Source organism: Rhinatrema bivittatum, chromosome 7 (assembly GCF_901001135.1).
Source record: "Rhinatrema bivittatum chromosome 7, aRhiBiv1.1, whole genome shotgun sequence".
Lineage (NCBI taxonomy): Eukaryota > Metazoa > Chordata > Amphibia > Gymnophiona > Rhinatrematidae > Rhinatrema > Rhinatrema bivittatum.
The window spans coordinates 251,731,417-251,744,293 of record NC_042621.1 but is presented as its reverse complement, the minus strand read 5'-3'; the positions used below and the strand labels follow the sequence as shown (position 1 = coordinate 251,744,293).

The following is a 12,877-nucleotide window of genomic DNA, read 5'->3' as shown; positions in this document are numbered from 1 at the left end:
GGGCCTGCAATGGATAAGGTCCGTTCTTTAGTGGTGGTGAGGGAGGTGAGTTTAGGTGATGGCGTGTGTATTGTGGCAGTGTATTGAGTCCTGGTGGGTCTTGAGGGGGTGCGGAATCTTAAGGAATCATTGACCCATTGCATGTCATGATTATGTAGGGATTTGTGGATGATTGTAAGGGTCTTGTAGTGGATCCAGGATGATACTGGGAGCCAGTGAATATCCTTTAAAATTGGGGTGATTTGTTCATTTTTGCGTGTGTTGGTAATAATCCGGGCAGTGGCATTTTGGAGTAGCTGGAGGGGGTAGGTTACGTTTTTTGGGAGGCCTAGGAGTATGGAGTTACAGTAGTCTAATTTTGATAAAATAGTGGTCTGGAGTACTGTACAGAAATCGTTAAGGTGTAGGAGTGGTTTGAGTTTCTTTAGGGTGTGTAATTTGAAGAAGCTTTCTTTTATTGTGGAGTTTATAAATCTTTTTAGGTTGATTTGGTTGTCGAGTGTGACTCCAAGGTCCTGTACATGTTGCGAAAAGGAGATTGAGGGGGGGGGGGGGGTTCTTTTTTGATGTGTTGTGGGGAAATTATCATGAGTTCCATTTTGGATGGTTGAGGCATCATCCCGGAGGCCCGTGCCTAAGTCCAGCCAGCCCTGGCACCCAAGAGCTCAATCTAAGGGGAACGAGGGCTGGTATTGGTGAAGCTCCAGCTGGGCCTCCACTCCAGTCCACTCTGCCTACCGACAGTGGAGACTTGTGGGGCTACTCTCTGCAGGTTGCACCAACTCCCCTTCAGTCTAAGGATCTACACTCAAAACAGATTGCCAAGGCCATGGACCCAGCGAAGGCTACTGCCCTTCAAGCCATTCCGGGCCTAGCTCACAAGATCCAGGAACAGCAGAGCTTCCTTGAGGCTCTGGCAGCCTCCATGGAGCATCTCAACACTCGGCTGGACGCTAAAGCGATTCATGTTGCACTGTCACCGCCAGTAAAGGCTCCCTCTGTTCCGGCAGTGCCTCATCACTCTTGATTCCTCTGCCGGCACCTCCACGGTATGCCAGGGAGCCAAAGCAGTGTCAGGGTTTTGTTAACCAGTGCTACATGCACTTTTCTCTCCAGTCATTTCTCTTCCCAGACAAGACCATCAAGATCACCTTCATTCTCTCGCATCTGGAGGGTAAGGCCCTGGCCTGGGCATCCTTGCTCTGGGAACGCTTTTATCCACTTCTTCAAGACCTGCAGCAATTCATTTCATCCTTCAAAAAGTTCTCCAATGACCTGGGCCACCAGGCTGCTTCCAGCATGGATCTCCTCCAACTTCACCAGGGGTCCCTGACAGATTATGCTATTGAATTCTGCACCTTAGCTACAGAGCTTGGTTGGAGGGAGGATTGCTTATGCCCCATATTCCTGGAGGGGCTTTCATCTCACATCAAGGACGAGCTGGTGGCTCAAGATCACCCGGAATCCTTGGAGGTTCTCATCAACCTGGCCAGAAAGATAGACTGCCACCTCCAGGAACGAGCCCAGGACTTCTGTTCACCTTGCAGACCCACCTCCTCAAGGTCCCATTTGCCTCCACCATCTTCGCCACTTACTTCTGGGCCGTCTCCAGCTGGTTCACTAGAGGAACCAAATCAACTGGGTCATGGCCACTTCTCCTGAAGAGCGACTGTGGCAGCAACAGGCAGGGTTATGCCAAAACTGCGGTGGGGCTGGGCACTGAATTGCGTAGTGCCCGATCCGTCTGGGAAACTCCCATGTCTTTCGACTCTGGGCTCCCCAACTGACCCTTCCCATAGTCATCACCATGGCCAACTTGAGTTTCCCTGTTCTGGCTCTCATGGACTCCGGCACAGGAGGTAACTTCCTTATGAATGTTATGGTGGACCATCTGCACATTCCAACCATTCCTAAGGAACTTCCATTGGCCATCTCCTCCATCCAGGGAGACCCGTTATCCAGAAGAACTACTCTCACAACGGTTCTGGTAACCCTGAGCATAAGTGCGCTACCATGCAGAGCAAATTGAATTCCATGTGATTGACAAGTCAATTCACCCCATGGTCCTAGGGCTATTGTGGCTATAACTCCACTCTCTGCAGTTTGACAGGACCTCTCTGCAACTCTCCAAATAGGGTCCCAACTGCCACCATTCCTGCCTACAGAAGTTGGGGGCCTCTCCATGTCTACCTTTGGCGGCAATGGTACCTGGGGTTCCTGCCCCATATGCTGATTTCTCGGATGTTTTCTCAAAGAAAAAAGCGGAGTGCCTACCCCCTCATAGGGAGTTTGATTGTGTGACTGAGCTGTTGCCAGGCTCCAGACCACTGCAGGGTAGGGTATACCCACTGTCACTTCCTGAGACAAAGGTAAGGTTGGAATACATTTATTTATTATTATTTTTTTTTTTTATACCGACATTCGATATGGTATGTCACATTGGTTCACATATAACAGAATGTCTAAGGCTGGCCTTAATGACAAGATACAGTATAACATATTAAATTGAGAACCTAGCTAACTATATATAGCCGGTTAACTGATAGTATCATAAAATAACATGTTTGTTAACTTAACTTATTGCAATATATTCAGGTTTAGGCTAATTATGTACAAGGTTGGACTGGGAACTGGGGGGGGGGGGGAAGGGGATTGTTGGGGGGGGGGCTCGAGGCGGGATTATTTGTCTGGGGGGAATGCTTTCCAGAAGAGCCAGGTTTTGAGGTTCTTTCGGAAGGTAGGTTTGGAGAGGTCAGTCCTGAGGGCAGGTGGAAGGTTGTTCCAGAGGTGAGGGCCTGCTATGGATGCAGCGCGTTCTCTGGTTGAGACTCTATGTGTTTCTTTGGTGGGGGGAATGTGGAGTAGGCCTGTGTTGGATGAGCGGAGATTTATGGTGGGATTGCGAGGGGTCAGTGGACCTTGTAGCCAGTTGGCTTTGTCATTATGGATTGCTTTGTGTATGAGCATGAGTGTTTTGTATTGGGATCTGAAGGGGACAGGCAGCCAGTGGAGTTGTTTGAGTGCTGGCGTGATGTGGGCTGACTTTTTCTTATTTGTTAGTGACCGCGCGGCGGCATTTTGTAGGAGCTGGAGGGGCTTGAGGGTGGATGCTGGGAGGCCGGTTAGGAGGGCATTGCAATAGTCGATCTTGGCGAACAGGAGGGACTGCAGTACTGTCCGGTAGTCTGGGGGGTGAAGTAGAGGTTGGAGTTTCTTCAGGATTTGGAGGTTATAGAATCCTTCTTTTATCAGAGTCTTGATGTGAATTTTGAAGTTTAATTCCTGGTCCAAGGTAATTCCAAGGTCTCTAACCGCTGAGAGCATGTTGTAGTTGGGTTGTGTTGGGGGGTCGGGGGTGGGTGTTGTGGCTTTTCTGGAGAGGTGAAGGATTTCTGTCTTGTTCTGGTTAAGCGTCAGTGCCATTTTTGAGAGGATGGAGGTTATGTCTGTCTGGTGTGTTTCCCATTGTTTTAAGGTATTGTCGATGTTGTCCTTGATGGGGAGCAGGATCTGTACGTCATTGGCATACAGAAAATAGGTGAGTCCTGTTTTGTCTAAGTATTTACATAGTGGGAGCATATAGATGTTGAAGAGGGTGGGGGATAGGGATGAGCCTTGTGGGACTCCTTATGGGAGGGGGATTACTTCTGAAGTTGTATTTCCTTGGGCTACTTTGAAAGATCTGTTTGTGAGGAATGATTGAAACCATTGGAGAATGGTGCCACTGATGCCTATTTCGCTGAGTCTGTGAATTAGAATCTTATGGCTGACTGTATCAAACGCAGCGGAGATGTCCAATAGGATCAGGAAGAAGGATGTGCCTTTGTCAAATCCTCGTAGTATAGTGTCAGTGAGGGTGAGGAGTAGTGTTTTGGTGCTGTGGAATTTTTTGAAGCCATGTTGAGCGGGGGCTAGTATGTTGCGGGTTTCCAGGAATTCTGAGAGTTGTTGGTTGACTGTCTTCTCGATGATCTTGGCCAAGAACTGTAGGTTCAAGATGGGTCGGTAATTTGATGGGATGGAAGGGTCGAGTTGGGGTTTTCTTTAGAATGGGCTTGACTACAGCGCATTTGAGGGCATCCGGGAGCACCCCTTGTTCGAGGGAGAGATTGGTGATGTCGGCGATGGGTCTGGCTAGGCAGTTCTGAATTAGTTTAAGGGTTTTTGTTGGGATGGGGTCGAATGGGTGTGCTGCTGGGTTGATCTTTAGAATCATGTTTTCCACCTCGATGGAGGCGACGGTGTCGAACTGCGACCATGTTGCTGTTGTGATTGTTTGTGTGCAGGGTTCTGGGTTGATTGGTGAGACTTTTGGATTGAGTTTTGCTGTTTTGTCTATAAGGTATTGGGCGAAGCTGTGACTGGGTATGGCTGGGGTTTCTTCTGACGTTGGGTTGTTGATGGGTTGTGTCAGCCGAGTTACATAGTTGAATAGGACTCTCGGGTTGTATTGGTAGTTGTGGATTCTCTGGGAGTAGAAGTTCCGCTTGGCTTCGTTGATGTCCGTTGTGTATATGTATAGAAGTGTTCTATATCTGTCGCGTAGTTGGCTTGTGGGGTTGCTTAGCCAAGCTTTTTCTGCTTGTCTTAGTCGGCGTTTTATGTTTTTGAGGTGTTTGTTGTACCAGGGTGACTTGTTTTTTGCTGTGGTTTCGATATCTTTTTCAATGGTTGGGCAGATCTTTTTCGCTGTCTCCATGTTGATTGTGGTCCATGAATTGACTGCGTTAATGGCATTAGTGGTGTCCAGGTGCTTGAGGGCCTCAGGTAAGGTTTTTTCTAGGGTCTCGCTGGAGCATGGCTTGGTGAAGACTATACGTTTATAGTCGTTTTGCGTGTGGTTGTGGGTGTGGTCCACTTGGAGCATAGTTTCTATTAACATGTGGTCTGACCAGGGAACTGTGGAGGTGGTGGGCGGGGAGTTGAGTGTTATTTTGTTGTTAATAAAGATCAGATCCAGGATGTGGCCTGATCTCTGCGTGGGGGAATTTATTACTTGTATGAAGCCCATCGCTGTTAGCGAATTGAGGAAGAGTTCACATGAAGGGGAGAGGGGAGACTTGTCAAGGTGGAGGTTGAAGTCTCCTAGGATAATGGTGGGGTGGCTGGTGTTCATACTGGCTGCGATGGTTTCGATGAGGGGGGCAGGGATCTTTGCTGAGGGCGCCTGGGGGGGGCGTAGATCAGCAGGATTTGGAGGGATTTGGACTTAAACTGACTGAGTTCAACAGGCAGTAGGAAATTGATGGGGAGTGAGCTGAATTTGAGTTTCTTGGCGGCTAGGAACAGTAGGCCGCCTACTTTTTTCTTGTGTCTGGGTATGGAGAAGATATTGTAATCGTTTTTTGGGTGTTGATTAATGAGCGGGGTTGTCTGTGTCTTTGAGCCATGATTCTGTGATACATAGGATGTCAGGATGTAGGTCACAAAGGAGGTAGTTTAGGAAGGGGATTTTCTTTGTAATGGACTGTGTGTTTAGTAGTAGGAGGGTGAGGACGGATAGGGCGGCCATATGGGGGTTTGTAGTAGGGGGATCTGGAGGAGTCTTCTGTGTATGTTTCTAGCTGGTGTGTATTTTGGGTAGGGTTTGTAGGGAGGGTAGAAGCATTGAGTGGCACGTGGGTGTCCTGTATCCATAATGGGGGGGGGGGGGGGGGGATGTCTTAGATGATCCGGTGTGGTCTGGCCTTCGTCTAGGCCTTGTGGGGCCTGGGGGGTGGGGAGGGATCTAAGAGGTCCTTGGGCTCTGCATTTTAAATGGCTGGTAGGTCTGGAACAGGGAGGGAACCTTGGGCTGGTTGGGATGGCTTGAGGAGCCAGAGAACCTATGGGATGGGAGGTCTGTTCTGGCCCGAAGGGTCGGGGTGCACTAAGGGGGGCACTAAGGGGCAGGCCCCTTAGGTCGCGCTCCTTCGGGTGAGTGACGCCCAGCGCGTGGTGCCTGGGGTTCGGGCCTTGCTTTAAGGCCCTCGGCGTCACGGTGGTGAGGTAGGTGGGCGGCGCAGGCATCCGATAGGCCGGGAGGTGCGTCTGTGGGTGGGTCCTGTTCGTGCCGCGGTCAGGAGGCGCCGGATGTTGGGAGGGCCTCGGAGCGGTCGGTCGGCGGCAGGAGAGGAGGGGGCTCTTACCCCGATGGGTGGCGCCGGCAGCGCGAGCCTGCAGGGTCCCTCTCCGGCGAGCGAAAAAAACATCCAGGAGAACCTGAACAAAGGGTTCATCTGACGTTCTACATCTTCGGCTGGAGCGGGATTCTTCTTTGTTGCTAAGGACTCCATCCCTACATCGACCAGCAGGGTTTCAATGCAATCACCAAGAAGGTTTGGTACCCCTTGCCCCTGATCTCAGACTTATTTGACCACCTGCGAGAGGAAAGGAATTTTACCAAATTGGATCTGCGGAGGGCTTACAACCTGGTTTGCATTCGGCCCAATGATGAATGGAAGACAGCCTTTAACACAAGAGATAGGCATTTCGAATACCTTGTCATGCCATTTGGATTATGCAATGTTCCAGCAGGCTTCCAAAAGATGATGAATGAGATCTTCGGAGACTTCCTTTATGACATTCTTAATTTTTCCAAAGACCTGCCATCCCATCGCTGTGATGTCTGCCAAGTCCTTCAGCGTCTCTGTTACTGTTTCGTAAATTCTTCATGGATCCACAATCATCTACACAGACCAACTCTCAAATGAACTCATAACCTTAATTCTCAACCTAACTAACCTTCCTCCACATTCAGCCTTATATCTGCAGAGACTTACTTGGTTATGTTTATTATTGTAATTACAACATGTTATGATATCTCAAAACCCATTTGTTAAAATGTATTCACTTTGTAAACCGTTATGATGGCTTCCCGAATAACGGTATATAAAACTCTTCAAATAAATAAATAAATAAATTATAGTTCAAACTGGACAAATGTCTGTTTGAAAAAGAAAGCCTTCCTTTCCTAGGGTACTCTGTCTCCAGTAGAGGCTTCTCCATGGATCTAGACAAATCTCAAAAGTATCCATGTCTGGCCCCAGCCAACAGGCTTGCGGGCTCTACAGAGGTTTCTGGGCTTCGCCAATTAGCATAGGCGTTTTATTGCTAACTACTCCATGATTGCTGCTCCTCTCACTGTCCTCACTTGAAAAGGGGCTAATGTCAAGATCTGGTCTCCCGAGGCTGTGATGGCCTTCCAAGATCTAAAAGACGCATTCCTGAGGGAGCCATGTCTGCATTATCTGGACCTTACCCCTTCATCATGGAAGTGAATGCCTCCTCAGTGGGGGTAGGGGCCGTCTTAAGTCAGCACTCTCCTAAGGGCACCCTGCATCCATGTCCTTCTTCTCAAGGAAATTCTCCTCAGTGGAATGCAATTACAGAATAGAAGACAGGGAACTTCTCACCATCAAGTTAGCCCTAGAGGAATGGTGCCACTGGCTGGAGGGCACTCAACATTGCATAACCATCTATATTGATCATAAAAATCTGGAGCACCTTCAGCACATGCAACATTTAAATGCCTGACAAGCTCGCAGGTCTCTTTTCTTTGTTCATTTTGATTTTGAGCTGAGGTATCTATCACCTGGCACTCAAAAATGCTTGAGTGGGTGCAATTTCCTGCTCCTTCCTGCCAGAGGACCTTCCAGAACCTCCTCAGCACACCTTATATCCCACTAGAATCCTCCTGTCCATCTCCATGACTGTTCCTCCAGGAAAGACAGTCGTTCCACACAGACTCTGTGAAAAAGTGTTGAAATGGTCCCATGACTCCCGTGTAGCAGGACAACCTGGTTGGGCCTGGATATTTGCCCTTCTCCAACTGTATTATTGGTGGCCGCAGATGCAATGTGACATCCGAGCCTATGTGGACTCTTGTTCCACCTGCGCACAGCAGAAACCCTTGCCAGGACGACCCTGAGGGCTGTTACAGCCATTGCCAGTGCCCAGGGAATTCTAGACCCCCTTGTCCATCGACTTCGTGGTGGACCTCCCTCCCTCTCTCTTCTGTTATTTGGGCCATAATTGACTGTTTCTTAAAGATGGCTCATTTTGTCCCACTTCCTGGGCTTCCCACAGCTCCAGAACTAGTCCAGCTTTTCTCCCATCATGTCATCCCCCTGCATGGGTTGCCCCAGCATGCTGTCTCTGACCGAGGCTTCCAATTTACAGCCCGGTACTGGTGGTCTCTGTGTAAAAAATTTAATATATCTCTGGACTTTACAATAGCAGATCAGCCTCAAGCCAATGGTCAGGCTGAACGGACCAACTGCACCTTGAAGTGTTTCCTTCAAAACAAGATAACTGTGCATCTCTCTTACCTTGGGCCGAGTTTTCACCTCGTTCACATGTCAGCTCTGCTATGGGATCCTCTCCCTTCTTGATTGTGTATGGCAGACAACCTGCATCACATCTGCCAATCCCACTATCGATTCCATCGCCCGCAGCCCAAATGACCGCCCAACAAGTACTGTAACTCTGGAACTGCACAACTGAGACTCTTCAGAGAACAGTGGAGAGGTTTAAGAAAACTGCAGATGCGCATCGTAGGCCAGCACCCCGGTTTGAACCCGGGAATAAGGTCTGGCTGAATACGCGCCATATCTGCCTTTAAATGCCTTTGATACACCTTGCCCCGTGTTACATCTGTCCTTTTCCCATCTTTCGTCAGCTTGGTCCTGTGATATACCAGTATCAACTGCCCACTTCATTAGGAGTCCATATTGAGTTTCACATGTCCCTGTTGAAACAGTTGAGTCTCTCTTGGCCCTTGAGAAGACCACCTGAACCACAGGTGTTTTCCGAAGAGGATACTTTGTACCAAGTGAAAGAGGTCTTGGACGTCCGATGAAGGGGCAAGAAATGGGAGGATTTGACTGCCTAGGAGGACTTCGGGCCAGAAGAAAACACTTGGGAACATGACTCTAACATCCTAGATAAGAGTCTTCTGAAGGAATTCCATGCTTCTCACCCCAAGACGCTTAAACCCTCAGGGAGAGGCTTTAGAGGAGGGGATACTATTATGCTTGACGGTCCACAGCCCTGCCACACAAACCATAGAACTCACCCTCGACTCCGGAGCCGGGCCCTCCTCCTCATGCAGCGGCCACCTGCCGCACTCTGGTGTGACTCCGGGGCCAGGTCCGACCCTTCAGCACGCAGTGCGGTTTGGCCAGGTTCCTGCCCGGGTTGCACCGGCTAACAATGGTGCTTCCCCTCTGCAGTGGCGCCGGGAAGCCATGCCCCTTCTGACACCACTCATCTTGGGTCTCCCTAGGGCGTGCATGCACCGATTGCACTTTTAAAGGGCCAGTGGCAGGAAAGTCACACTGATGCCCGCTGATGATGTCATGGCTGGGACCAGATATAAGGAGGTCCCAGCCAACTATCCAGTGCCTTGGCTATAGGTCATCTCATTGAGAAGTGCATTGCCTGTGTTCCTGTTCCTTGCTCCTGTGTGTTCCTGAGTTGGTTCCTGGCTTCCTGGTTGGTCTTTCCTTCGTCCGTCTTCAGTGTCTTGTCTTCTCTGTCTCACTTGCCCTCGCTTCTTGGGTTGGAATCCTGGCTATTGACCTCGGACCAGCTCCTGGCTTTTTCTCGGGCTGACCCTCTGGCTGGACCCCAGCTTTCTTCCTCTCTCTGTTGTTCAGCACGTGCTCTTAGCTCTGCCAGAATATCAACTCCGCCTGTTTGCTGCCTGCCTAGACCTCTGCCTGAACCTGGCTCCACGTGCTCCTCCTGAACTGGCCTCGCACCTGCATCTCATCAAATCTTCATCATCCAGGAGGCCTGTGCCTAAGTCCAGCTGGCCCCGGCACCCGAGGGCTCAACCTAAGGGGAACGAGGGCTGGTACTGGCGAATCTCCAGCTGGGCCTCCACTCCGCCTACCAATGGTGGGGACCTGCAGAGCTCCTCCCTGCAGGTTGCACCAACTCCCCTCAATGTAAGTTTCCACATTTGCTACAACTTCATATTACTACCACCTGAGACCATACTCCTTACAGTGGCATAGGAAGAAAAGCTTGGGATTCTTTGTCAATTAAAAGCTGCAGCTTCTGAGGACCATTTTGATAAGGATAGTAATCATTTGGCAGTGCAGATTTTATGGTTGGTTGCCAACTGACATCAAGCCTCCTTCTTTACTCTGGTGTGGGATTAGCAGTGGAGAGCTACTGCAATAGGAGTTACACTCTGGTAAAGTGTATTACCTTATATAGACCAAAGATAGACTGATAAGCTCACTTTATTACTGAAATTTATTTTAAAAAAATGTATTCTACCTTACCGTCCCAGATAAGATCAGCTCTCAGAAGAAGGCAGCTGATCTTGTTAGTACAAGTTATACATTACAGCATAACTATTATAATCAACACTAATTTTTAGTGATTATCATCAGTATCTTTGGTCCAGTTTCTGCCACAATATCAATTATTATTATTTACTACTGGATTATATATGCTAAGAGGAGGAAAGGTCTGGTCATGACTAGAGCAGTGGTCTATGATATTCAACACAAGTCCTGAAACTTGAAGACTTTCCTCTGCCACCCACTTTCCATGTGACCTTCTGAAAATCTCTTTATCTCCCTGTATCTTCAAGATCCAGTTGAAAACAAGACATCTATGCCTGGCTCTTCTGGTCAAAAAATGTAAAAACAACATGGTGAAACTGTATAATTTCTTAAAGAATAACATTGTGCTTTGATCTTGACACAGGGTCAATGGGTTTATTGAACTGTGTCAAGACAAATGGGATATAAAAACTTTTAAATAAATAAAAATAAATTCAGATATTCAATACAAAGAGAAGCAAAACTAGAGAAAACACAAAAATGATTAAGGGGATGGAATGACTTCCTTCTGAAGAAAGCTAAATAGGTTAGGGCTCTTTAGCTTGGAGAAAAGATGATTGAGAGGGGATATTATAAAGGTTTATAAAATTAAGTGTGGTGTGGAGTGACTTAATAGGGAGCGGTTATTTACTCTTTAAAATAGTACTAAGAATAGGAGACATTCCATGAAATGAGCTAGAACCAAATTTAACACAAATAAATATTAATAAACAATATGAAAAATATATATAAGGTAATACCTTTATATTGAACTAACTTATTACAATTCTTGATTTTCGGGAACCAACCCTTCCTTAAGTCCTTAAGAGAATGAGCAAAAGATGACATTGCTAGAAAATATAAATGAATCATAAAATACATTCCAATGTTAGTGTGACAAGGAAGTAGGGGGAGTGATTGATGGGTGAACAGAAGGTGACAGACAGTGGAATTTTATAGTTCATAATTAGTAAAGAAATCCAAGTTTCTGTTGAGTCATTTCTTGTCATTTCCAAAGTGTCTGATCATTTTTCATTTAAAATTCTTAAATTCCTTAAGTGTTTTGAATTTTCCTTTTTGAAAAATACTGATCACAAGGTTGCTGATGCAGTGGTCAGGTTTTGCAAAGTGTTCTCCCTTGGTGGTCTCTGTGATGTTTGATCTTGTGTCTGTGAGTGTACGTTAATTTTTTTTAAACTTTTGATGTGTATCATCAATGTAGCACCTTTCTTCCCATTTTCTGCATTGAAAAATATATCAAACATTAGAGGAGGAACATGAACAGCATTCCCTTGTACAACTGAATGTCTTTCCCATGTGAACAACTATGGGGGTCCTGTAGCATGAGCTGGCATAGTTTGCAACATGGTATATTGCAGGGATATGTGCCATTTTTTTCTTTCTTTTTACTAATTTTGCTAAATTTGCTTTTTACTAATTTTTGCTTCAGATTAGGTGATTACAGCGGCTGTGATTTTTCTTAGGGTGCCAATTCTTCAGGAGGATGAATCAGTGAAAGAAATATCCCCTGCTGCACCAGTACTGGGCCTACTGGTACCGCCTGATCGGAAGCAAAATTTGCCACATTCAGTTGATGGCATTAAAATTATTTTCAGCTTACATGCTGGCTGCTAGGGTAATGACAGGTATAGTATCTAACATAAATAAATTACAAACGGGTAAAGCGAAACACAGAGTAAACATAAAAACTTGTCCCATGCCAAAAGGAATCTGTGACAAAATCTAGAAGGGACCCCCCCCACATAAAATGTAGGTATAGAAAAATTGATATCTAAAATATCTCACAGAGAAATAGGTTGCTAAATTAAGCAACCTAGATTTGTTTTCATTTATATTTCTTAAAGCATGGCAAAAAAAAAATCCTCTACATTTTCATAAGAAATAGAAAGGGGAATGTACCTTGTAAGTTGTGGCCTACTAGTTACAGCAATGGACTGGAAACAAATATTGAAATCCCACTTCTCCTATTGATGTGACCTTTGGCAAATCACTATTATCTCCTGTTACCTCGTACCCACTTAGACTGTAAGCTCGTGGGGCCAGGTACTTATTGTACCTGAATTCTAAAAAGGCTGTAACCCACCTTGCATATATTGTTATAACAGCTGTGCTTGGTAAAAAGCCTTGCCCTGAGCAGAGGGGGTGTATAGGGGAAGGCAGTTAAACCTCTTAACTCTCTCCTGCAGTGCGAGAGGTTTCCATTCTTTCTATGAGCTTTCAAACCCTGGCTAGATTATTCTATTTTCAAATTTCTTTTTGCTGAATATACGCCGATTTTCTCCCTCTCTCTCTCTGAAGATTCAGAAAAAAGGCCTTAGCTACTAGGAATTTTATCAAAATGTTAGGAAGAGGACATTTGGATTTGCGGAAACGCGGCAGTAGTACCGAGAAAGGGAAACAGATTTACAAAGTGTTGAAACTCCAGCACAACTCGTTTATTCCGTGGCGGCAGCAGCAGCGACTTCTACCACAGCCCCCCTTCTCCCCAAACCCTTGCGGTCAGTGCTTGAGTTTGGGGAGTGCAGCTCCCACATCCT

The 12,877-nt window shown here is 46.9% G+C and overlaps 1 protein-coding gene across 2 annotated transcripts in view; it reads right to left on the bottom strand.

Annotated features, from left to right (window-relative positions):
• Positions 1 to 12,877, bottom strand: part of LOC115095825 — a 99,662-nt gene that overhangs the window by 81,364 nt on the left and 5,421 nt on the right. The window lies entirely within an intron of this gene.